This window comes from Budorcas taxicolor, chromosome 1, assembly GCF_023091745.1.
Source record: "Budorcas taxicolor isolate Tak-1 chromosome 1, Takin1.1, whole genome shotgun sequence".
NCBI classification, from domain to species: domain Eukaryota; kingdom Metazoa; phylum Chordata; class Mammalia; order Artiodactyla; family Bovidae; genus Budorcas; species Budorcas taxicolor.
Window position 1 is genome coordinate 170,639,848 of NC_068910.1, and position 27,517 is coordinate 170,667,364.

The 27,517-nt window shown below is 40.6% G+C and overlaps 1 protein-coding gene and 1 non-coding gene across 2 annotated transcripts in view; one reads left to right on the plus strand and one right to left on the minus strand.

The window, feature by feature from the left end:
• PPM1L (protein phosphatase, Mg2+/Mn2+ dependent 1L) overlaps positions 1-27,517 on the minus strand; it is a 327,274-nt gene that overhangs the window by 133,934 nt on the left and 165,823 nt on the right. The gene's annotated exons all lie outside the window — the stretch shown is intronic.
• TRNAC-GCA (transfer RNA cysteine (anticodon GCA)) lies at positions 20,968-21,040 on the plus strand. Its single transcript has one exon. It is a non-coding gene; the product is annotated as a tRNA-Cys (tRNA).

Below are 27,517 nucleotides of genomic sequence, written 5' to 3' on the forward strand. Positions count from 1 at the left end.
CCATAAGGGTGGTGCATCTGCATATCTGAGGTTATTGATATTTTTCCTGGCAATCTTGACTCCAGCTTGTGCGTCATCCAGCCTGGCATTTCACATGATGTACTCTGCATGTAAGTTAAATAAGCAGGGTGACAACATACACCCTTGATGTACTCCTTCCCCAATCTGGAACCAGCCTGTTGTTATGTTGGCTCTGAATTTGATCTCTGGTTCCTCTGCCCTTTCTAAATCCAGCTTGAACATCTGGAAGTTCACCATTCACATATTGTTGAAGCCTGGCTTGGAGAATTTTGAGCATTACTTTGCTAGCTTGTGAGATGAGTGCAATTGTGCGGTAGTTTGAGCATTCTTTGGCATTGCCTTTCTTTGGGACTGGAATGAAAACTGACCTTTTCCAGTTCCGTAGCCACTGCTGACTTTTCCAAACTTGCTGTATATTGAGTGAAGTACTTTAACAACATCATCTTTCAGGATTTGAAATAGCTCAACTGGTATTCCATCAGTTCCACTAGCTTTGTTCGTAGTGATACTTCCTAAGGCCCACTTAACTTCGCTTTCCAGGATGTCTGGCTCTAGGTGAGTGATCACACCATTGTGGTTATCTACATCATGAAGATCTTTTTTGTATAGTTCTTCTGTGCATTGTTGCCACCTCCTCTTAATATCTTCTGCTTCTGTTAGGTCCATAACATTTTTGTTCTTTATTGTACCCATCTTTGCATGAAATAGATATATATAACTGAATCATATACATATAGTATGTATATATATGTATATATACACACACACATAGCCTATAGGGCTTTCATATATGTATGTGTGTATATATATATGTATCTATGTATGTATATATACACACACATACATGCACACACACATAGCCTATATATACACACATATATATATGGGCTTCCCAGGTGGCACATAGGTAAAGAATCCTCCTGCCAATGTAGGAGATGCAGGTTGAAACCCTGAGCCAGGAACATCCCCTGGACTAGGAAATGGCAACCTGCTCCAGTATTCTTGCTTGGGAAATCCCATGGGCTAGCCTGACAGGCTCTAGTCCATGGGGTCGCAAATAGTCAGACACGATTGAGCACACATGGATACACACACACATACATATATACATGTATATATATATATAGAGAGAGAGAGGGAGAGAGAGGCTTCTCTGACCAAATCATTATGCTATATACCTAGAACTTACAAGATACTGTAAATCAACTAACTTCAAGTTATTTAAAAGGATACATATACTCACAATGTTCATAGCACTATTTACAACAGCTAACACATGGAAGCAAGCTAAATGTCCAGAAATTAATGGATAAAGATGTGATATATACCACACGTAAAATAGATAGTCAGTGGGAATTTGCTGTGTGAGTCAGGGAACTCAAACAGGGTCTCTGTAACAATCTAGAGGGGTGGGACGGAGAGGGAGATGGGAGGGAGTTTCAAGAGGGAGGGGACATGTATATACCTATGGCTGATTCATGTTGATACTTGACAGAAAACAAAAAAATTTGGTAAAGCAATTATCCTTCAAATATATGGTATATATCACCAATTGGAGAAGGAAGTGGCAATCCACTCCAGTATTCTTGCCTGGAGAGTCCTGTGGACAGAGGAGCCTGGTGGGCTGCTGTCCACGAGGTCACACAGAATCGGACATGACTGAGGCAACTTAGCATGCATGCATGCATTGGAGAAGGAAATGGCAACCCACTCCGGTGTTCTTGCCTGGAGAATCCCAGGGACAGAAGAGCCTGGTGGGCTGCCATCTATGTGGTCGCACAGAGTCAGACAAAACTGACTCTGTGCAGCAGCAGCATATCACCAATCCAATGGACATGAACTTGGGCAAACTTGGCAGATGGTGAGGGAAAGGGAGGCCTGGTGTGTGTGGTCTCAGTGAGACACCACTGGGCGACTGAACAACAACAACATACACACACACACAAACACATATAGCACAAGGAACTGAATTCAATATCCTGTAATAAGCCACAATGTTAAAGAATAAGTATATCTGTATAACTGAATCACTTCAGAAATGTACACCAGAAATGGATATGACATTGTAAATCAATTGTACTTTAACAAAAAATAACAACAAAAAAAATGATGTTACTAGAAAACAAATGCAGATGTGCCTCACTTTCTCAGCTACAGTAAACTTAAAAAGAGAAACTGAATTTATGATAGTCATACCCCTTCGTGAATGCTTTTATAGGAAAAAAAAAATCTGTTTTGCAAATATTAGGTTTCATAGGAGGGCGTCCCCAGTGGATCAGATGATAAAGAATCTGCCTGCAATGAGGGAGACCCAGGTTTGATCCCTGGGTTGGGAAGATCCCCTGGGGAAGGAAATGGCTACCCACTACAGTATTCTTGCCTGGAGAATTACATGGACACAGAGCCTGGTGGGCTTCAGTCCATGGGATTGCAAACAGTTGGACAGGACTGAGCAATTCACACATACACACACACACACACACACACACACACAGAGGTTCCACAGTGGTAGTTTTTTTTTTAAAGGAGAAGAACACTCGCACTTATGCTTTTAACCCTATCACAACTAGCAGTGGGTTAGGTGCTTTCATCATTTTTATCACTTAACACTCAAAAGCATTTCACAGAGGAACCTGAGGCACAGAAAGAGTAAAATCCCCCAGGGTCATTTAGCAGTGATTGCTGGGGCTCAAATTCACACCCACTTCTTTTCTGCTTCAAAAGACAGACTTTTCTAATACACATGACTCTCAGGAATATTGCAGTATGAACAGTCACATCGTAAGACGTTTACCCAACCAGATACACAGCTAAGATGTCATGAATCTTGGCCTCAGGATAAACGAACTTGGGGAGAACAGTTTTGTAGACCAAAATCCGTCATAAGCATAAAACTCAAAACCATCAAATGGCAATGATAATAATTCATCAGATGTGAAGGGTTTTATTATAAAAAAAAAATTAAGGTTTCTTCACTTATCCCCATAACACTCCTGAGAGACAGTGAGGCAGGTTTAACACTACCCTCTTCTCGTAGCCAAGGAAACTGAGGTACAAGGCACCAAGTGACTACTCAAGAATAACCATTAGTGAGGGACAAAGCAGGAGCCAGAACCCATGTTTCTTAATGTGCCATCCGTGCTACTTCTCCTGTGTCATACAACATTCGGGAAATGGTTTTTATCAACATGAAACTGACAACTGATAGTCTCAACAGGTGTCAAGCATTCTCTCCAGTTCACACTTTGAGCAGGTTTTGCATTGCAGTGGAAATACAGGCTCTTTCTCAATTCACCCCATGTCTGTCTAGCCAAATTGTTCTATTTCACAGTATGCTCATAACCATATTTACTTTCTTGCTGTCTTGAAGAAAACCTCAGGTAATCTGTCTTGGAGAAAACATTATTATTATTAGTAAACTATTCATTGCCAAAGAGGCTTTCCTCATTCATCTTACTGACCCTCTCCATTCCCCTGGGATCCCCGCTATGAAGTAGAATAAACAGAGGGATTTACCACAGAGAATAAGAAAGCAGAAACCAAAAAATGACTCCTCTGTGAGCACTCTAGGTGTCTGATGACAAGAAGCTCTGAGAGGCAGGATTGACCACTTAAGAAAAAATATGATACACAAACTTCTGTTCCAGTAAACACTGATGATTCCCAAAGTAGTCTTTTTAAACAAATTCTAAGCTCTACTTGGGAAAAGAGTCAAGCACCATCTGAAGAAGACAACATTTCGGAGGAAAGGCTTGAGTTGTACTCCTGTAAAGCACTGCATTTTAATCAAATGGAATATTTCATTTAGTATTACTGACTTGTTCAGTCATCGTCTCTGACTCTGCAACTCTATGGACTGTAGCCCACCAGTCTACTCCATCGATGGAATTTTCCAGGCAAGAATATTGGAGTGGGTTGCCATTCCTTCTCCAGGGGATCTTCGCGACCCAGGGATGGAACCTGGATTTCCTGCATTGCAGGCAGATTCGTTACCATCTGAGCCACCAGGGAAGCCCCAAAACTGCATACTTGGACAAACAGTGGTCCCTACCCTTGATACTTCCTCTGCCAAGAATGTCTCCCTCAACCCCAGACTAAGATAGGTGATCCCGGCTCTCCACCCACCCCCTCTCCATGCTCACTTTTCTTCTTGCCCTTTGGCCCAATTTTCAATTGTGCCCTTAAGTGTTTGATGTTTGTTTCTATTTGTAAGTTCTGTCTGTTTAACTTATCCTATAGACCCAGTGTCTGGTATATATGCCTGGGGAAACTAGATGGTCAGTAAATAATTGCTAAATAAACTTAATAGATGAAGGAGAGACATGTGAATTCCAAGGACAGGTGCAGCTTCCTACTGGATCTCTACTTTTCTAGGACAACTTCTCCAACCCTTGAATGAAGAACATTCTTCTCTGAGTGAGCTATGGATTGGCCAATCAGTCTGGGCATCTTGGCCAAGTACCACAACCATAGAAGCCTCCACTGAGCGTGTGGACGTGGTGTGTATTTGTGCACACAGAAGGCTTCAGAAACTAAAAGGGAGAGAAATGCTGGCTCCTTGGGTGACTCTCATTTTTCACTTTAAGTGTTTGTCCCCTACTGTCTTGATTACTGCCATTTATACGTTTAGTTGGGAGAGCAGCATAAATTGAAAGCTATGTATTATGAACAATTCTACCTTAACTAAGTAATAAAGCATGCATCAATGAGACACAAAACAAAGTCCCCCCAACCAACCTCTATAAATCTGTTGGAAAGGTCTGCTTTGTCAAGGACAGCCACACTGTATTTCTGTTTCTGGCACAGTCAGTCCCTATACCTCTTCAGAGCAAAGGGAGTCAATTCCCTACACTTGTACAGCACTTAACAGTTTAGAGTACTTTTTTTTCCTAAGGTCTATTAAATTGGAAGTTTCTACTGAGATACCATGAAAGTGAAATTCCCACTTGAAGTTCCAGGCCCACGGGCAAATTTGTAAAAGAAATATTTAATAATTCACTTGTGATTCTAAATAGACCTAACCCATGTGCAAACTGGAAGGGTCAAGAGAATGACAATGAAGGTTTTCCAGGGAAGATTTCATGGGGCAGCACTGTTTCACATGTGCACAGAAGGTTGGTGCAGGTGGTGGGTACATCTCCTTTCCCTTCATGTCAGGAAAGAGAGTCTCCAAAATATCATTTGGACAGCCTAGCATGTGTCCCCCCATTTGGAGTTTGGGGGAATGGATGGCTGGCTCCCTCTTGAGAGAGCGCAAGAACTGAAGGAGAGGCGGGAGGACAAGGTGACCAAGCTGGCCTGGCCTGAGCCCCAGCACTTGTCACAGGATCCCCTCAAGCACTTCCTGTGGACAGATGTGGGCTCAGGGCAAGGAAGCTAGTGGGAGAGAGAAGACAATGGGTCCTGCCCAGGAGGATGGCTTGCAGCGGCGAAAAGACTCCATACAGTCTGTATGATATGGACGACTGAGAACAGGAGGTAACGGGAAAGCAATGCTTACAGCATAACTAAGTAAAATGTAAGGTCAGGGGAGAGGCTGAAAAACTCACACTAGTGACCAGGAAAGAGAGACTCTTTCAGCATTTAGGAGGCACTGAAAGCATGAAGCCATTTTGTGTCACCATCAGTTAAGAGCACTTCCCTGCCCCTCCCTTTTTCTGCTTAGACCTTGGCAAGATGAGAAACTTCGAGCAGGGATCCCAATCACAAAGGTCTTAGCTGCATGAGGGAAATAGGAAGATCTCATTTCAAATCAAGTTTGAAGTTTTGATGACCTCATCAAACTGCTCATTTAATCCTCTGACCTGAGATTGTATTTACAACTTAAAAGTCCCCATAATCAAGGATGGGTACACACTGGAAAGTAGTGTTAGTCGTTCAGTTGTGTCCAACTCCTTGCGACCCCAAGGACTGTAGCCTGCCAGGCTCCTCTGTCCATGGGACTTCTCAGGCAAGAATACTGGAATGGGTAGCCAGTCCCTTCTCCAGGGCATCTTTCTGACCAAGGGTTTGAACCCGGTCTCCTGCATTGCTGGCAGATTCTTTACCATCTGAGCCTGCCAGGGAAGCCCAATAATCAAGGATATTACTTGTAAATTGTCAGAAAGTCATAGGACTGCCTAAGTTTTCATCCTGGGGTAAGGGAAGAACTTCCCTCACCGAATACATTCAAACTGGGCAGTGAGAAGCAAACATCAAGCTGATTTCTGATTAGATTCCACCTTGTTTGTGGTTACTAAATTAACTGAAACTCTTTCAGTAGCAAGTCATACTTGAAACCCAACAAAATACCTTCCACAGACTGAGTTGTAGCCCCTACAACTTGTATGTTGAAATCCCAATTCTCTGTATATCAGAAAGTGGAGGTATTTAGAAATAAGGGCTTTAAAGAGGTAATGGAGTTAAAATTAGGTCATTAACATGGGCACTAATCCAATATGACTACGGTTCATACAAGAAGAGATTAGGACACAGATTCACAAAGAGGAAAGACCCCCTGAAGACACAGGGAGAAGACAGCCAGGCATCTGCAAGCCAAGGGGAGAGGCCTCAGAAGAATCCTGCCGACACCTTCGTTTTGACTTTCTAGCCTCTAGAATTGAGAGAAAACAAATTTCTACTGTTTATTCCACGCAGTATGTGGTACTTTGTTACAGCAGCCTACAAAAATCACATAAAGTGGAACAGTTTTGCCACCAGCATGTCTGAGTCTCCAATATAAAAAGAAAAAAAATTCATCAGAATGCAGACACAACTACAAAGTCAAGGTGAAAAACAAATTTTATGTAGGTTATTTTTTAGGACTTAAAATGTGGTTGTTCAAACAGTTCCTCTATTTATCACTTTATAATTCTCCCTATTTTAAAAATATCCACAGTAGGTATTAAATACCCATGCTATCACACCAGACAACTTCAAAGACAAAACTGGAAATTATTTTGCTTTTCCAACTGTACTTTCAAGACAGCTTCTGGTTAGAAGAGATAACACAGCTGGCTTTGATTCTGGGCTTTTGCTGAGGTTGGGATATTAAAGCAACACAGGTTAGGGTTTTCTAGCTTTACTTTCAGGCATGGGACGTTCCTTGTACACATATCTGGCAAAGGCAAAGATGCAGAAAAAGGCCTCCTGCCCCATCAACCTTCAGAGCTTCTATTTGACGACATCAACCCATTTGCCTTAGGTAGCAAACCTACCAACTTCTGCTTTCTTGATTCATCTGTAAAACAGAAATACTTGCTGTGAGGCATCCTGAGAGGATCAATGACTATTTATAGGGCTATAATGAGCTCCTTGGAATATACTTGAAATAAAACAAGTGCGAGTGACTTGCTTCTTAAAGTTCCTCTATCAATTCAGGCTCTACCCAACCAATATTCAAGTCAGGAGGGCCCAGAAGAATGTTGTCATGGTCCCCATCTGTTTGGGTCAGAGTGCAGGCCTGTGACAATAGTATCTGATTTTTTAACTCAGTGCCCACAGACACCATTGCCATCAGTTCAGTTCAGTTCAGTCACTCAGTCATGTCTGACTCTTTGCGACCCCATGAATCACAGCACGCCAACCCTCCCTGTCCATCACCAACTCCCAGAGTTCACTCAGACTCAACGTCCATCGAGTCGGTGATGCCATCCAGCCATCTCCTCCTCTGTCGTCCCCTTTCCCTCCTGCCCCCAATCCCTCCCAGCATCAGAGTCTTTTCCAATGAGTCAACTCTTTGCATGAGGTGGCCAAAGTACTGGAGTTTCAGCTTTAGCATCATTCCTTCTAAAGAACACCCAGAGCTGATCTCCTTCAGAATGGACTGGTTGGATCTCCTTGAAGTCCAAGGGACTCTCAAGTGTCTTCTCCAACATCACAGTTCAAAAGCATCAATTCTTCAGCATAGCACATTCATAATGAAGACAGAAAAGAAACTTCTCAAACTGAAACAAATATCCCCCTACTTGGTTGAAAGGAGCCACACAGCCAGTACAGCTAGCAGAATGCTTTTGCTCTAAAGGCAACTTAGTATGTACTTCTATGACTGTGGAGTTTTCCAGCACTGTGTAGCTATCCTGGGAAGGTCTAAGAAGTCCTTGGCCTCAAAGAGCTTAAATTTTTGGTATGGAGTCAGGCTTATTGAAATGAAAATATAGAGAGCAATCACATGCTGGAAAGAGATATAAAACAGCTCTGGTCCCAGGCGTACTATATTTATTAGCTGTTTCGTCTCAAATTTCCTCACTCCACTCACCTTTGAATAAAGAACCTGGCCTAATGGTCAGTAGACTTTAGTTCCCAAATTCTAGACCTCTAATCATCAAAATGCACGGTACAATCATGGTTCAGAAGGCCCTCTAGAAATAGATGGAATCACTGAGTTGAGATATGAATTAGCAGAAAAAAGGAATCAGACTAAACTAGGGCAAAGGGGCACTAGTTACAGAGCCAGCCTTCCTGGCTCCTCAATGTTAGGTCCCTGAAGGAGCCTTGTCTCAAGGGCTGTATCTCTTATCCTGTTTCCGTCACCTGTACCTCCACTTCTGCCAGCATCAGGGGTCCTAGCTGCTAGATTACTGAATCCAGAGGTTTATGGCCATGAGGTGAGCTTGCCTTACAGCTCCAGTAGGCTTAATTTTCCACCACCATCAACTCTGGCATGAGTATCCCATAAAGGATGCAAGTGCCTTGTAAGAGAGGGATGAGCAGAACTAGAAGGTGGGATTTATGTCCCCTCCGGCTCTACACTTAACTAACTCTTCAACCCTGGACCAGTCATTTAACCTCTCTAGACTTCAATTTACTCCCTCATAATGTCTGCTTTCGTTATTAAAATATCACCACTTTCATCTGAGGAAACTACCTGAGATAATATGCATGACTAAACCTCAATTCTGGAAACATTAAGGTAGTTATTTTTATTCTTATTATTAGTGGCACAGATGAGGGCTTATTAAGGTGATGAATTAGAAGAGTTTGGCATTCTGCTTCCAGTAATAGTAGACTAGTTTACAGCAAAACCATCAGCCAGCATCCTGAGAACACAAGGACTCACTAAAACACTTTATAACCACTATAAACGTTGAAGACCACAAATTTTTGTTAATAATGACAAAATTAGAACAATTAGGCCAAACTCAATTGTTGTTTTGATCACCAAATGGGTAGTTTAAATAAAACTATATTGCATTTCCATCTATATGGCTCTACAACATACACATACTAAATAAATTAAAAACCTCTCAAAACTATAATGATTCCTACTTCCAAAACTCACTGGCAGCATGAACTGGAATGAGAAATTCAAATTTATGCATGCAAATGTGACACTTACAAATAGGGATTTTAGTGAACTGGTAAATCAGATTTGCCAAACAGCGGCTGTTGCAAATGGCCGTGACTGCTTCTTGTTTGATAACAACGTGTGGTTTCCACATTTAGAATTCGAAGAGCTGACTTCCATGATTAGAAGTAGCTTGCCGATTTTCAGAATTTTACAAGTTGAGTGTGTTTGTACAGAAGCAGTTTATTCTTAAACAGAATGTAAAACAAACAGCAGAGAATAGTCATTTTTCTATTTTTGCTGAGCGAGATAAAAATGAACCTCAATGGGGTTTTATGTCAATAAATATCTGACAGAGAATAATAGATCTGAAAGGAAATCTAGATGTGAATTATTTCATATCATCAGACATAAGTCAGAATTTAGCTTGTCACTTTGTAAAAATAGCATGTAACTGACCTATCTTGGTCCCTTGTGGAGAAGTCAATCCACTATACAACTGCTCTGTGCCTTATAGTACGTCACAAGGTGTTACATATTACATATTGATTGTGGAGGGCATATGCCAGTACCTCTACCCAGCCTTGAAATAGCAAATGTTTTCCAGGAAGCCTACTATACTTAGGACACTATATTTTTCTAACACTTAAGCCCCATGGCTGCTTAAACTATTTTATTCTGTTCTTGAGAGCAATATATAGTAGGTGCTGCCTTCCACATGAAGAAGTTGCCCCATTCATTATCAGGACATATTTTGCCTGGTTAGACTTGATTCTCTCTCTCTCCCTAGGATAGAACTTGCCAAAACTAAAGCTGATTTTGTCTCTGGGCTGCATCTTCCTTTCATTCTAGAAGTTTAAGAATATAAAGAGATGGAGAACAGCCAAAAGTTTTTTATGTTCCTCTCAAAAATAATACCAAGCTATTACCCACACTATTGTAACCCTCTGCAAGACTGGATTCTTCAACGTATCCAAAATTCCTAGGCTTCAAGCTGCTGTGGCTGGGTTTTCCTCATAACTAAGCACTGTGGGAATACTCAATTGACTGTGCCTAAGACAATAATTTTTTTCATAGGGCAGAAATCATGGCTCAATGATAATATCCAAGCACATCCTCCTCTGTCATTTAGGAGAGAGGTTAAACCTTAACTAATTTCTTTTCTAACATAAACAGAGGACTTCCCTGGTGGCACAGTGGATAGGAATCTGCCTAACAATTCAAGGAAAACTGGTTCAATCTCCAGTCTGGGAAGATTCCACATACTATGGAGCAACTAAGCCCTTGAGCCACAGCTACCAAGCCCGAGGGCTGCAACTGCTGAAGCCCACGTGCCTAGAGCCTGTGCTCCGCAACAAGAGAAGCCACCACAATGAGAAGACTGCACACCAAAACAGAGCAGCCCCCACTCACTGCAACTAGAAAAAGCCCGCACAAAGACCCAGGGCAGCCAAAAACAAATAAATTTAAAAAATAAACAGAATGAGTGAATGTAACTTCTGAAGAAAGACCTTCAACAAGGCATTTGTAGAAAAATTTTTACGCTCTTTGCTCATTCTCTGGGAAAGGGGCATACAGTTTGTGGTTTAACTTGTCTTAGAGTATCAGATAACAGAGTTGGATAATTCCAACCACTTCCCTTGAGAAGAATAAAAAATCATCTTCTGAAGATGTTAGGAGTCTCAGAACCCAAGAAGATTGTCCTGAGACTTTATCATGCACACAAGGTTCAGTCGCACCCATACAAGCTTTGTGGAAAAAGACTATTTTGCCCAGCAGAGAATCATTCTGGGGTCATATCAAAAAAGGGTAAGCTCTCTTACACTGTCTGAATTTCCAACTCAGCTTCAATATTCATTTAAAATTGAGGGTGACTGAGGGGAAACTGGCATTTCCTTATGACTAACTACTTTTTTTTTTTTTTAATGAAGTTTAGCTAACTACTTTTCTATTTAATATTCTAGCACCCAGGCCAATATTCTTTGATGTGACATGGTTTGAGAGCAGTGGTGAGAGAAGAAAGCTATTTCACGTGTTGTCATGAGTTAAATCCACTTAATAAACCAGCTGCGTGTACTATGCAATGACCTACAACTTGCTAAAATAAGGCCACATTTTCTAAGTCATCTTGACTAACTCCTAAAGCCCTTTCTTAAGAATCAGGAAATAAAGCATATGGTTCTCATGAAGCTCTTTCAGAATGATAAAACATTCATTCAAAAAAAAAATATCTTAAAGTGGAAATAAGGCAGGAATCAGTCTAACTAGGTTCTGACTCATTCCAATTTCCTGACGGACTTCAAGGCAAGATGCCGAAACTCCTTATGATCAAGTTTTATTATAATATTTAAAGCGAGATCTTAAAAGGCAGATGACTTCATTTTAAAATAAAGCTCATCAGTGAATAGGGAATATATCGATTGCTTTTAGAATTGGACTTTTTTCTTTGTTCCTTGAGGTTATTCTTGATGTAACCAGACAGAAATTGTAGTCACTTTGCCAGTTAAAATCTCTAAGTTAATTTTATAGCAACTGCAAATTGGACAGGCATTAGTTTCACTCCAGAGAAGGGGTAAATTAGTACCTTTGGATGTTTATTCATTGGCAATTTACTGGTAAAACAGGCCTGATATACAAATAACCTGTCCTTATATTACCTGAATTTCACTTCTAGGATATGGTCAATCTCACTTTATCACATGCTTTATGAGGAGAGAATTCATGACTGTCTTCTTTTTGCCTAGCACAGAGCCTGACACATATGCCAACTGTATAAAAACTTTTCTTTTTTAAGAATCATCTAAGTTTGCTTATCTGCACATACCAAAAATGCATAAATTCTTTCAGTTTTTACTGCTATGAGAATGATTTTAAGGTATATACAAGATATCCAAATTCAATCTATATCATTTAAGTATCTTTTAGAGTTGTATGGTCCTAAGAATATGAAAGACTATAAGATCCCATCAAGTTCTTTAGATATAGATGGGAGGGTCAATTACATAATAGGAACCAGAAGGATGCAAGTGATGAACCTGGTGGATGACAGACATTTGGATCGTGTATAGTCAGTTTCTAGTGTATGAAGACAGTCTGGGGAATGAGCAAAGTACCTTTATAATATCAGCATTCTGAGACAAAGATTCCCTCACCACCACCCTCTGATTTATAAAAGAGATTGTCCAAAACACGCATTCTCAGGCCTTTAAAAATTGTGTGTGAGTGTGTGAGAGAGAGGGAGAATGGCACACCAGTCTCTTTTTAAGATTATATAACACACTTGCAAGGCATATAAGACCTTAAATTCTTAAGTTGCAGAGCATGCATGATAAGCCTTGCAAAAAACTTGGTTGGGGGTGGAATGTGAGTGACTGAGGATTTAATGTGGCAGGATATGAAAACTAAATGCATAAATGCAACTGCTGGGTTTCAGCTGTCTCAACAAAATATGCAGTTCATCCTTGGGGGATGGGAGACCATGATACTGCAGTCCTAAAAACTAAAACCATCTTATGCATAAGAAAGCAAAGAGGCTTTTGTGGTCCTAGAGTTTTATCCATTTAGAGCTTCCAGATGGGTCATAAACCTCATTGTCAAAGACAAGGCAAAGCAAAGTCCTTCCAGAGTGGAGGTACCAGGAGCCTGCGGAGGGTGAGAGGCAGGCTGGGGATGCAGTGGATCCCTCAGGTCAGTCTGGAAGGCCTGGCCCTTATTTCCATAAAGCCCTCAGAGGTGGCAAACCTCTGAATAGAGTGACCACAATGAGTGTTCTGGCTCTGGGGCATACTGCCCTTGGCTGGCACCACAGAGCCTGTCTGCAAGGACACAGACCATGGGTGGGCACTTCAGAGAGCCCCTCACAGTGATAGACCCGGGCAGTGGAGTGCTACTCCAGCCTTGGCAAAGTAAACAGAAGAAGCCTTGGTGACCATGATGACAGCTCAGGGCCAGACTTCTCCTTGTGTTCCCAGGACCACTTAAACCCTGGGAGACCAAGACAAGACAGTGCACAGGCGTGGGGGTGGTGGGAGGGTGGCGGGAGCACTGGAGGAGAACCTCAGCAACAACTGACATCAGATTCCTCACCAACCCTGACAAGAAGGGCTCAAAAACCAATTTAACTCAAGCGATAAAAATAAAGACAAGTAATGTTTTCTTGAGCCCAAGTTTCATAGAGCAATTCACACCAGCTACTCGTTTATTAACGTTCTAATACAAAACAGGACAAAGTCTATATATGACATTTGGATGCAGCTACTTCCAACGGGAGAAAAAAATTTTCTTCAGTCTGAAAGCAAACTATTAGACTTTTAGCTTTTGTATAACAGGCACCTCTCCCTTTCTAACAGCCTTCTCTGTGCTTGAGCTGATGAAGGTACCTACCATAAGCAGCATGAGAACACGGCCCAGGTATACCTATTAGAGCCATTGGCTATTTTTTTATCTTTAAGACAGCACTGTGAAAATGGTCACAAGTAAATACTCTATTTTGGAAGAAAGCCCAGTTCTTAAGTGGCCTCAATTATGACCTCAGATAAATGAAAAAGCAGAACACAGTTGTCACAGGCCAAAGGGGAAGAAAAAGAGAAAGAAAAAAGGCCCTCAGAAAAGGCTTCTTGGTCAGTCCTCCTGCTGAATCAAAGGGTGCACAGAGCTGGCCCTAAAAATATCCAGTCTAACCAGACTCTTCCTGTCTTTAGTGGGTTTCACCAATTTTATTCTAAAGCTAAATAGTACTGGTGGTTATGATTCTCATGCATGTAAAAAAAAAAAAAAAGGGAATATTTCAAAGCCATTATCCTAGTCTGAGATTTGACAATATTTTTCACTAACTACCCAGGGTTTAATAACCCTTTGCTCTAATCTCTGTTTTATTCCTGGCACTAAACTTTAAACTCAACTTCCCTTCATTTGTATGTATCACTGTGCTTCTAGGTCTAATGACTTGAACATGGCATTTTGAAATTTAAAGCTATCACCTAATGTTATACATGTCCTCTAATTTCTGATTATTAGCAAACCTGTTAGTGATGAGTCTTGTCTCTTTGCTGGATTAAAATTATTCCAAATGACAGTATTTTATTACTGACTAGATGTATAGCACATTTCTTATTGTTCTCTCTCAGTCAAGTCAATGATGAACTATTCAAGGTTCTCAACGTATCATTTTCCAAAATTATTTAATTATAGGAAAATAATCTATCCAATTGTGTGATGTGATATGGGCATTTTTAATACCAAACAAAAACCATTAAGGACAGACACATTTAATCTATAATTTTTCTATTATGCTAGAATATTTACACATGGTACAACTTTTTAGATTCAGTTTGTCTTTCACATCTGAAAGACATCCCTGTTTCTACTCTGAACCTCATCTGCTGAGATTCTATGTAACAGATATTTCCAAACAGCTGAGAACACACATTTTCAAAAGGTTTGGGCAGGCTGCTTTTCCAAAGTACTGTACAGACAAATCTTGGCTCAGTTCAGTTCAGTTCAGTCACTCAGTCGTGTCCGATTCTTTGCAACCCCATGAACTGCAGCACACCAGGCCTCCCTGTCCATCACCAACTCCCGGAGTTCACTCAAACTCATGTCCATTGAGTCGGTGATGCCATCCAGCCATCTTATCCTCTGTCATCCCCTTCTCCTCCTGCCCCCGATCCCTCCCAGCATCAAAGTCTTTTCCAATGAATCAACTCTTCACATGAGGTGGCCAAAGTATTAGGGAGTTTCAGCTTTAGCATCAGTCCTTCCAAAGAACACCCAGGACTGATCTCCTTTAGAATGGACCCCAGAAGTTATTCTGGATTCATTCACATCTGTTCAGCCATTCATTTATTCAAGAACTATTTGTTAAGCATCTATTCTGTTCCAGTACTACTGCGCTAGGCATATATATCAATGAATAGCTTCCAGTCTGGTGCAAAAGCTGAGCAAGTAAATGGGCAATTACCATATCGTGCTCTGAATGTCACGAAGATACATACAAGCAAAGGGTAATCAAAGAAGGGGCAGTTAAATCAATTTTCCTAAGGAAAACACCCTTAGCAGGTGAGTCCTGGATAAGAAGGAGTTAGTGTGCACAGTGTGTGTGTGCAGGGGATGGGGACGAGGGGCACAGAAGAATCAGGACAGGAAACAGGAGAAAGTTTTCCTGATGGCCAAAGCCTTAAATCTTGATGTATAACAATGTTTACTTAATGATTTTGGTATGAAAACTACCTAGAATTTTATTACAAAGAACACAGGATGATTGCTTAATATTTTCTTTATGACTCAGGACCATCACGTCACTAGTATGACTTATATCACAGGGATGTCCTTGGGGTCCAACGGGATTTGCTACATCTTACTATATGACCCCAAACTGGTTTTGAAAATCATGTCCTTTCTTTAATATGGTGGTCTCTTCCTCTGATCTGCTATCAGTGTTTCTGCATATAGGAGTCCCTCACCACCTCACCTTCCTTTTTGCTTTTAATAGCTGTGGACCTGGAAACCAGATAACCAGACTTATGAAAGTCATATTTAATAGAAAACATAAGCTCTGAGTGAAGCTAGAGAAATTCTGCTAGGCCTAAAGTCTGTGAGACAGGAGGAAAAGGTATCTATTTTAGTCATCCAGGAATCACATCACTTACTGTCCATTGATTAGATATATTCAAAGTAAACAAGGCCAGAAATATAAATTCCAGAAAGGTCAACAATTCCTAAAAGAAGAAACACTTTCACTGATCTGTCATTTTATAGTTTACATAACAATGTAAGTTTAGATGAAGCCAGCCAGAAAAGCCTATACCTAGATTGGGAGATTTCTTTAATACCTTTCAGCAACAGGGGATCGTAATACCAAATATGTCACACTAATGCATTTGCAGAATGCCTATTCCATCTCACCGAACCAAACACTGTCCTGTGAGCCACTATGTCAACAAGAGCAGATGACAATAAGTGGCAGGAGGGACAGAAATGAATGGCATTAGAAGCATTCAAGAATCCTAATTCCTTCTCTTGCCCTCAGCATCTGTTCTCTAAGTACTCTTGGGAATTATGTCTGTGTTCTCCACCATGAAGTTAAGCTTTAGGGCAATGTACAGAGACAGCACAAGGAATAGCTGATGAGCAAGTGGGTCACAAAGACTTGGACACAACTGAAGCAATTCAGCACAAGTGTTCCTATAGCTTAAAATTTAAAGTCACTGACAGGAAGAGGGATGGCACTATATGTTCCTAAGTCACTTTTTAAAAATTGGTAGCAGGCAAGTTCTCTTTTCCTTCCTATTAGAAAGTGAACAGTTGGAGGGCATCACTGACAAAATGGACGTGAGTTTGAGTGGACTCTGGGAGTTGGTAATGGACAGGGAGGCCTGGCGTGCTGCAGTCCATGGGGTTGCAAAGAGCTGGACACAACTGAGCAACTGAACTGAACTGAACTGAGAAAGTGAAAATCTTTCAGTTGTGTTTGACTCTTGCAACCCCATAGACTGTAGCCCACCAGGCTCCTCTGTCCATGGAATTCTCCAGGCAAGAATACTGGAGTGAGTAGCCATTTCCTTCTCCAAGGGATCTTCCCAACCCAGGGATCAAACCCAGGCCTCCTGCATTGCAAGCAGATTCTTTACCATCTGAGCCACCAGGGAAGCCCTCCCTCCAACTTGGAGGGCCTGATTCCTCCAAGAAGCTCCATGAATTTAATCATGCACATAACCAGCCCAAATGCCTTCCTGACACCTAGAAATGGAACAGGAGGCATATGGAGCAAAAAGCAGTATCTGAAGTTGGAAGCATATGTTTCTCAAAGGTGTTGCCAGGAAAAAAATGGAATGTGAAATTAGAACTCAACTGGCAGCTGTCTAAAAAAATATATACTTTTTTAAAAAAAGGTGGATTTCAGAGTATACTGAAAAGCAATACGAAGACAGGCCTCTTGTTTGAAATTTGATATCATGAAATCGAAAATGACAAAAAGTATTTTTAATCTACGTTTTTCTGTTATACTCAAACGAGCTACATCAGAGAAAATGTATTACATTTTAGCAACCAGACCAATATTTTTATTTTGATTATGTATTGAAACCACTACTGTGGCAAGATTTTCAGTAATTTCTTGCAGTCAAAAAGTACTTTGAATATTCATGATATCTAATAAAGAAGTTATATCCAGAATATATAAAGAATCATTACAACTCAATAAGAAAGTAAACAACACTATAAAAAAATGACCAAAGACATGTCACTTCACAAAAGTAGATATATACAAATAGACAACAAGCACATCATTAGTCACCAGGAAAACACAAGTTAAAACCACAATAAAATACCACTACACACCTAATATATTGGGTAAAATTTTGAAAGGATGCCCATGCCAAGTGTTCACAAAGATGCAGGGAAACTTGAACTCTCACTCACTACTGCAACAAAAAATGATACAATCCCCTGGAAACCAGTTTGTCAGTTTCCTAGAAAGGTAGACATATACTTAGTATACAGCAAGCAATTCCACTCTTAGGTTCATCCAAGAAAAATCAAAACATATTTCTAATTAAAAATTGTACATGGAAGCAACCTAAGTGTCCATCAACAGATGAATGGATAAAGAAGCTGTAATATATATATATATATATATATAGACACACAAACACACAGAGATACACAGAGATACATATACATATACATGGACTATTAGCCATAAAAAATGAAATAATGCCATTTGCAGTGATATGGATGGACTTAGACATCATCATACTAAGCGAAGTAAGTTAGAGAAAGACAAATATTATATGATATTACTTATATGTGAAATCTAAAAAATAGACAAATGAACTTATTTATAAAACAGAAACAGACTCACAGACATAGAAAACAAATTGTGGCTACCAAAGAGGATGGGGAGACATGGATAAATTGGGAGTATAGAATTAACATAGATATACTGCCATATACAAAATAGACAGCAAGCATTCACTGTATAGAACAGGGAGTTATATTCAGTATCTTATAATAAAGGATACGGGAAAAAATTGGGAAAAATAATATATATATATGTATAACATACTTTCCTGTACACCTGTTACCAATACAATATTGTAAATCAACTATATCTCAATAAAAAAATTGTACATGAATGTTCACAGTAGCTTTATTAACAGTAGTCAAACATTGGAAACAACCCAAATATCCATGAGGAGCTGAATGGATACATACTTAAAAATGAAAAGGAAAGAATTGCTAATATACAGATAGACATGACTGAATCTCAGAAACATGCTGAGCAAAAACAAGCCAGACAAAAAGAGTACACACAGTATGACTCCTTTCAGATGAAATCCTAGAAAAGACCGAAATAATCTACAGTGAAAGTATATCAGCAGTTGCCTGGGGCCAAGAGTCAAGGTAAAAAATAACTGAAAAGGGACACAAGGGAATTTTCTGTAGTGATGAAATATTCTGTATTTTGATTGTGGTGATTACACAACTATACCAATTTACCAAAACCCACTGAAATATACTTAAAATGGGTTTGCTTTATTGTAGATGTATTACACCTCAAAAAAGGTGATTTTAAAATGTTTCATGTTAAAACTACAAATATTACTGAAATCATATTTTCTTCAACTTCTGACAGTATGGTTCTCTGTCTACCTCTAGATAGCCTAGGTTCCCTACACTTGTCTGAAAAATTTACACATTTTGCAGCCTAATTTCACTTTTTGTACATTACCACCCTCAAAACTCATGAATCCAACTCTACTAGCTGGGGCCAACAATTCCATACTCTTATTTCAACCTCTGCTCTTTCTCCTTTTAAACATAGCCCCCAAGATAACTCAAATATTTTGAAAAATTCATAAGTCATTTGCATGGAACACAGATATGTTATCCACAGAACATCTTAGTTACAGGGCATCCCACTAAACATCTCATCTGTCCCCTGAAAACCTACTTCATACTCAAGTTACCCCATCACAAAATGTAATGCTGTCAAATACACATCTCAAAATTGTTATCAAATCCAACGTTTACAAGAAAACTCAGGGTTATTTCACTATTTGGGATATCCCAAATATCCCTCCCTCTCTGCTGGAGGAGGGTCTCTGACTACATTATAAAATCATTTGGGAAGGAATCATTTATTATCTCCCGTTTACCCAGGTGGTACGCACTAGTGGTAAAGAATCTACCTGCAGTGCATGAGACGCAGGTTTGATCCCACTCCAGCATTCTTGCTGGAAAATCCCATGGACAGAGTAGCCTGGTGGACTAAAGAGCTGACCACAATTGAGCATAAACACACACACACACACACACACACACATTTTATGACTCACAGCACCCACAGCAGCCCTCTGAACTTCGTAAATACTTAATAACTGTTCGTCACATCAATTATTACATCGACCTATCAAACAACCTGCTGTAATTAACACTTCAACAATTTCTATCAGACACACTTCAATTTGAGCAAATAACTCTCCAGCATGGACAGTCACATTCTTATAGAAGGTCATAGGAGATTCAGAAAAGTGAACTGGTAGAATTGGGGAAATTCCAGGCCTTAGTAGAGGAACGGGAATGCCTTCAGAATCCCTCCAACAACTGCCTCTCGGTATCTTTTCCCTATTTTTAAGAGTTTGCTCTCCCAGTACAGAATCCTGTCAACAGAAGGCAGCTCCATGGTGTTACAGAGTGCACCGATGCTAAATTTAAGGCTTTACTTTCAGTGTTTCAGTCTCTTCCTCTGTGATTAATGGGTAGGGTTAAAAGTTAAGGGGAAGCTCTTTGAAAACACAAAACCAGCAATTATAAAGGATTATTTTCTAACAAGTAAGAGGTGAAGAGCCATGGATTTGCTCAGAGAAGGCAAATAGACCCCAGCTTGCATAATAATTTGCCTGACTGAAGCACTGTTTTAGGAAAAGCTGAGAGTGAGAGTGTCCCAGGATTTATTTAGGCTTTGTCCTTTAGGCTTGAAGAATAAATACACCAGGTGATCTCTAAATTCCATTCCATTTTCAGGGCATGTGGTTCTATTTAAATCCCAACTGTCCCTTCTCACTACTGATTTAACATAGATTAATCTCATAAACTGAGAAGTCTTTACCACCAGATTCTCTGCTTTCCTTCCTGAATGTAGAGATACAAATAATCCGTAGGGGTTCAAGACTCTCCCTCCACCATCAAGAGCAGCAGAATTGGTATCAATATGAGATCAAAGCCAAACAGCTCCCATGTTTGAAAGTAGGACAGATCAAAGTTCTCGGTCTACTCTGCATGCCCCTTTTGTATTCCTCTACCAGAGTTTATGGGGCTTCCCAGGTGGCTCAGTGGTAAAGAATCCACCTGCCACTGCAGAAGTCCATGGACTTCTCCAAGCCAGAATATTGGAGCGGGTAGCTGTTCCCTTCTCCAGGGGATCTTCCCAACCCAGGAATCAAACCCAGGTCTCCTGCACTGCAGGCAGATTCTTTACCAGCTGAGCCACCAGGGAAGCCCTTTGAAACTGGGCCTGTCCAAGGGACCCTCCTCCCTACCCCCAAACTCAGTGCATATATTAGATTTGGACCTTAAACTGTGGTGATAGATTCTAATTGCATACATCTATAAAGCTGACACCACTGATGCAACATTTTATGTTCTTGAGTTTTGTAAGGTCTTAGACTTTTTCTGGGGCTTTCCTGGTGGCTCAGAGGTTAAAGCGTCTGCCTGCAAAGCAGGAGACCCAGGTTCGATCCCTGGGTTAGGAAGATCCCCTGGAGAAGGAAATGGCAACCCACTCTAGTATTCTTGCCTGGAGAATACTAGAGTTGTGTCCAACTGAACGAATTCACTTACTTACTTAATGCAGAAGACTCGGGTTCGATCCCTAGGTCAGGAATATCTCCTGGAAAAGGAACTGGCAGCCCACTGAAGTATTCTTGGCCTGGGAAATCCCATGGACAGAGGAGCCTGGTGGCCTATAGTCTATGGGTTGAAAAGAGTCAGGCACGACTGAGAACACATCACAGTCTATAGACATTACTAATCCTCCTTTGAAATGCCTTCTCCCATGTATAATAAGGCTGCTCCTGGCTTGGGAGGATCCTTGCCTCTCCTGTGTTATGATTACTGTTTCCAAACATAAGGTGTGCTTTTTAAAAAGGAAAGTAGTGGTATGTAGATTACATATATAGTCACAACCTCTGTCGAGAGACTTTCTCCCCCATTTTCATGGGTATTTACAAAGTAGCATTCAGGGAAACTGAGAAACAACTATCCAACAAAAAGTATTTCTTTGTATAAATATCTCATCCATTTTTATTGGTCCAAATGTAATAAGGACCCATATTTCTTCTTTATAAGTCATTTTAATGTCAAATATCCAAAGTAAAAGCAACTCTTAGGTCATAACTTTCATCATAAATAGAACCTAATAAAAACATGATCTAATACTTTAAAAAGCAGTTCTTGAGTTGGCTTTAACAGTTAAACGGCCGTTCAAGTTTAAAGACTAATAAAAACTGACAACTTTTTAAGGGTAAACACATTCAAATAGGTTTATATTTCAAACAAGAACCAAATAAAAAAAATAAAAAGATTTTCCTTCTTTGCTGAATATTCTCCGTCTGTCCCTCCAAATCATTCTCCACCATCTATGGTGCTCTATCCTGAGCTGCTGATCGGTACAGCCAGCAACAACTGGACTCTCTTGCCTTCTAGCTTCTCAGTGGGTTTGACTAATGGAGAGTAGGAGATTTGACTAAGGGGACCGGAATACAAAAGTAGGAAGTCAAGAAACACCTGGAGTAACAGGCAAATTTGGCCTTGGAATATGGAATGAAGCAGGGAAAAAGAGTTTTGCAAAGAGAACGCACTGGTCATAACAAACACCCTCTTCCAACAACACAAGAGAACACGCTACACATGGATATCACCAGATGGTTGACACAGAAATCAGATTGATTATATTCTTTGCAGCCAAAGATGGAGAAGCTCTATACAGTCAGCAAAAACAAGACCGGGAGCTGACTGTGGCTCAGATCATGAACTCCTTATTGCCAAATTCAGACTGAAATTGAAGAAAATGGAGAAAACCACTAGACCATTCAGGTATGACCTAAACCAAATTCCTTATGACTATACAGTAGAAGTGAGAAATAGATTTAAGGGATTAGATCTGATAGATAGAGTGCCTGATGAACTATGGATGGAGGTTCATGACATTGTACAGGAGACAGGAATCAAGACCATCCCCATGGAAAAGAAATGCAAAAAAACAAAATGGCTGTCTGGGGAGGCCTTACAAATAGCTGTGAAAAAAAAAGAAGGGAAGGGAAAAGCAAAGGGGAAAAGGAAAGATATACCCATTTGAATGCAGAGTTCCAAAGAATAGCAAGGAGAGATAAGAAAGCCTTCCTAAGCGATCAATGCAAAGAAAAAGAGGAAAACGACAGAATGGGAAAGACTATAGAGATCTCTTCAAGAAAATTAGAGATACCAAGAGAACATTTCATGCGAAGATGAGCTCAATAAAGGACAGAAATGGTAGGGACCTAACAGAAGTAGAAGATATTAAGAAGAGGTGGCAAGAATACAAAGAAGAACTCTACAAAAAAGATCTTCACGACCCAGATAATCATGATGGTGTGATCACTCACCTAGAGCCAGACATCCTGGAATGTGAAGTCAAGTGGGCCTTAGGAAGCATCATTATGAACAAAGCTAGTGGAGGTGATGGAATTCCAGTGGAGCTCTTTCAAATCCTGAAAGATGATGCTGTGAAAGTGATGCACTCAATATGCCAGCAAATTTGCAAAACTCAGCAGTGTCCACAGGAGTGGAAAAGGTCAATTTTCATTCCAATCCCAAAGAAAGGCAATGCCAGGGAATGCTCAAACCACCACACAATTGCACTCATCTCACATGCTAGTCAAGCAATGCTCAAAATTCTCCAAGCCAGGCTTCAGCAATACGTGAACTGTGAACTTCCAGATGTTCCAGCTGGTTTTAGAAATGGCAGAGGAACCAGAGATCAAATTACCAACATCCGCTGGATCATCGAAAAAGCAAGAGAGTTCCAGAAAAACATATATTTCTGTTTTATTGACTATGCCAAAGCCTTTGACTGTGTGGATCCCAATAAACTGTGGAAAATTCTGAAAGAGATGGGAATACCAGACCACCTGACCTGCCTCCTGAGAAATTTGTATGCAGGTCAGGAAGCAACTGTTAGAACTGGACATGGAACAACAGACTGGTTCCAAATTGGGAAAGGAGTACGTCAAGGCTGTATATTGTCACCCTACTCATTTAATTTATATGCAGAGTACATCATGAGAAATGCTGGGCTGGAAGAAGCACAAGCTGGAATCAAGATTGCCCGGAGAAATATCAATAACCTCAGATATGCAGATGACACCACCCTTATGGCAGAAAGTGAAGAGGAACTCAAAAGCCTCTTGATAAAAGTGAAAGAGGAGAGTGAAAAAGTTGGCTTAAAGCTCAACATTCAGAAAATGAAGATCATGGCATCCTGTCCCATCACTTCATGGGCAATAGATGGGGAAACAGTGGAAACAGTGTCAGACTTTATTTTTCTGGGCTCCAAAATCACTGCAGATGGTGATTGCAGCCATGAAATTAAAAGACGCTTACTCCTTGGAAGGAAAGTTATGACCAACCTAGACAGCATATTGAAAAGCAGAGACATTACTTTGCCAACAAAGGTCCGTCTAGTCAGGGCTATGGTTTTTCCAGTGGTCGTGTATGGATGTGAGAGTTGGACTGTGAAGAAAGCTGAGCACTGAAGAATTGATGGTTTTGAACTGTGGTGTTGGAGAAGATTGTTGAGAGTCCCTTGGACTGCGAGGAGATCCAACCAATCCATCCTAAAGGAGATGAGTCCTGGGTGTTCTTTCGAAGGACTGATGTTAAAGCTGAAACTCCAATACTTTGGCTATCTGATGCAAAGAGCTGACTCACTGGAAAAGACCCTGATGCTGGGAAAGTCTGAGGGCAGGAGGAGAAGGGGACGACAGAGGATGAGATGGTTGGAGGGCATCACCAACTCAATAGACATGGGTTTGGGTGGACTCCGGGAGTTGGTGATGGACAGGGAGGCCTGGCATGCTGTGGTTCATGCGGTTGCAAAGAGTCAGACATGACTGAGCAAATGAACTGAACTGAACTCAGGAGGCTAAGAGGACAGTTAGGTTGAGACATTTATCTCCTTGGATTCCTCCCTGTCAGACCACAGACTGGCAGTGGCTACATTCCTGTTCCTGTTGAACAGTCAGCCTCTCACATCTCCAGCTCTTGCTGGTTTCCAATAACAGGATACCTGTTCCCCTTAAGGCTGACGAGTAGCATCAGCTTCCCACTGTCACTAGCTCAGGACTCCTTCACCATCCCTTTTTGATTTCTCTTGTCTCTGTCACACTGTTATAAATGGGCTTCCCTGGTAGCTCAGCTGGTAAAGAATCCGCCTACAATGTGGGAGACCTGGGTTTGCTCCCTGGGTTGGGAAGATCCCCTAGAGAAGGGAATGGCTACCCACTCCAGTATTCTGGCCTGGAGAATTCCATGGACTGTATAGTCCATTGGGTTTCAAAGAGCTGGACACGACTGAGCACCTTTCACTTTCACTTTTTCATTAAACATAGTGACGATACTTGGAACGGAATTGGCAAGATGTGAGGAAAATGATTGAATCTCAGCAATAAATATAACAAAATATAATACACACATGTGTGAGTGCTCACGCACTCAGTCATGTCCAAGTCTTTGGACTGTAGCCCGCCAGGCTCCTCTGTGCATGGGATTTCCCAGGTAAGAATACTGAAGTGGGTTGCCATTTCCTTCTCCAGGGGATCTTCCCAATCCAGGGATCAAACCCAGGTCTCCTGCACTGCAGGCAGATTCTTTATCACTGAGCCACCTGGGAAGCCCCAGTACACACATAACTAAGAGCAAAAATATTACATTGCCAATTCAGAAAAATGAAGAAGCACAGAACAAATAAAAAATATAAACTTGAGAGAAAAAGAAGAAAGCATGCAGATACTTTATATGATAACCTCCTAAATATTATTGCTTAATTATTCTTAGTTTTTGATGTGAAAGGTCAATATTCCAGATTTATCAATGAACCAGTGTCAACTGTAAGAACATAGTGATCCCAGGTGAACAGGATTCAGTGTGGAGTGTAACGAGATTGAGAACTACCAATGGACAGAACATGCTCTATAGAGCTGGAGTGGTAGGGCCACAACAAGAATACTTATCCAGAAAGACATTGTTGTATATTAGAACTGGGAGAGAAAATGCAAAAGAAATTCAGTAGAGGTTAGGTTAACCTTATACGAAGTTAGGTTACCAAATCACATAGTTAAAATTACCCTTAAGATCCTTAGAAAGGGTCAGAGAAACACAATAGCATCTCTGTTGGGACCAAGTCAGCCAGCCTTTCCTCCAGCACTGGAACAGACCTTCATTTTTCTGCTGTGAACCAGATGAAAAAGTTGGAGCACGTTGTGCAGAATCACATATCTTTCAACACCAAAGTCACACCCAGCATGGCAAGAAGCTCACAATCTAAGAGACACCAAGCCAGCAAGATGACTTAGGAACAGCAGGTGCACGTCTCACGCGACAGGTGCCCTCCAGGAACAGCACAAGGGAAAGGCTCACACCACGAAGGATGCTGCCTGTCTGTCTCCCTCTCCCGTCTCTATTTCAGTCTCTCTCCGTCCCCCACCCCCACCCCGTTCCCTCCGTTTCCTTCTTTCCCTTTCACCCCCTCTCTCTCCACTCCCAAAATATAATGTGCATACAACAATAAGCTACTGCAGTCGAACATGGTGGGAAAGATCTAGTTATAATGACAGCTGATAGCAATGTAGCACGGAAACTTTTAAAAGATAAGGTCAGTAAGAATTTGGCCCAATGATCTGAGCTCAGCTTCCCAATGCAATAGACTGTATTCTTACCCTTATCATCCTTCCCTCTTCTACACTAGAATTCTACTAAATATTTCCCTGAAACAGAGGGGAGACACATCATGGGCGGGGGGTGGGGGTGGGGGTGAGGGGGGCATGTATGGAAACACTATGGCTCTAAAAGTCAAGAGACCTAGGCTCTAGGATGGCTGCACCCTACTAGTTTGTGAACACGAACATGTCCCAAGACTTTTCTAGGCTTCAGCTTTTCCTTTTTAGAAATATAAGCATATTATCCTAGACAGTGATCTCTCTACAGTAATTTTCAGCTCTGCATTATGCCTTTCTTTCCCATACATCAAGTTTTGAAATCTTTTTTTCCTAGTACACAATGAATCTCTTGTGAAGTGTTACAGCCAAATGCTTAAGAGCTTGGGCTCTGAAGTACAATAAATCTGGGTTCAAATCCCAGTGCTGTCACTTTCTGTGACAAGGGGCAAGGTTGCTAACCTCTCTGACCTTGTGTTTTCCCTTCTAAGATGCAAGACAATAATATTCCTTTTGCAATAGGATTGCTATGAAGACAAAGAATACATATGAGTCACCTACCATAGTGTCTTGTAAGCTTTAAATAAATGTTATTATTGATGATGTTGTTACTAGAATAAAAATGGATTAAATGTTTGGTTAAAATGAAGCCCCAGAGGAATGGGAAGCATGTGATTTCTAGGGTATCAAACCAACACCCTTGCTTCATTAGCTCCTTGTGCCAATCCATGAAGCTCTCAGATAAAATCTTGTATAAGGTATCGTGTCTATTCTGGCTTCACAGTCTAGGATAGGCTTCCAAAATACAGACAGTAGTCTGTGCTTAAATGGAAGTAGAAAACCTGTTTAAAACTGAGATTATTTGCTTGTATGAGAAGATGTCAAAGAAGGCTATCTAGGATTTTATTCTGCTATAAAAATTTTTCTTTTAAGTTTAAAAAGTATATTTTAAAAGAGAGAAAGAGAAAGAGGTGAAATACTTAGAATTCAACTTCTGCTAATAGAAAGATTGAGGACAAGAACTTACAAGGCATAAAAGAGAGTTAATAAAACACACAAATTATTTGGTATTATGATATTAAATGATATTAATAATATTAAATATGATATTAGAGCATGTTTATTTTCATTAGCACTTGCCCATTGAAGAGCAATTTAATCCCAAACACAGAATCACTTCAAATTTAGAAAATGTAACTTAGTGACATTTACACAGTTTATTATTTTGATATTTACTTATTTTTATTTGGCTGCACAGGTC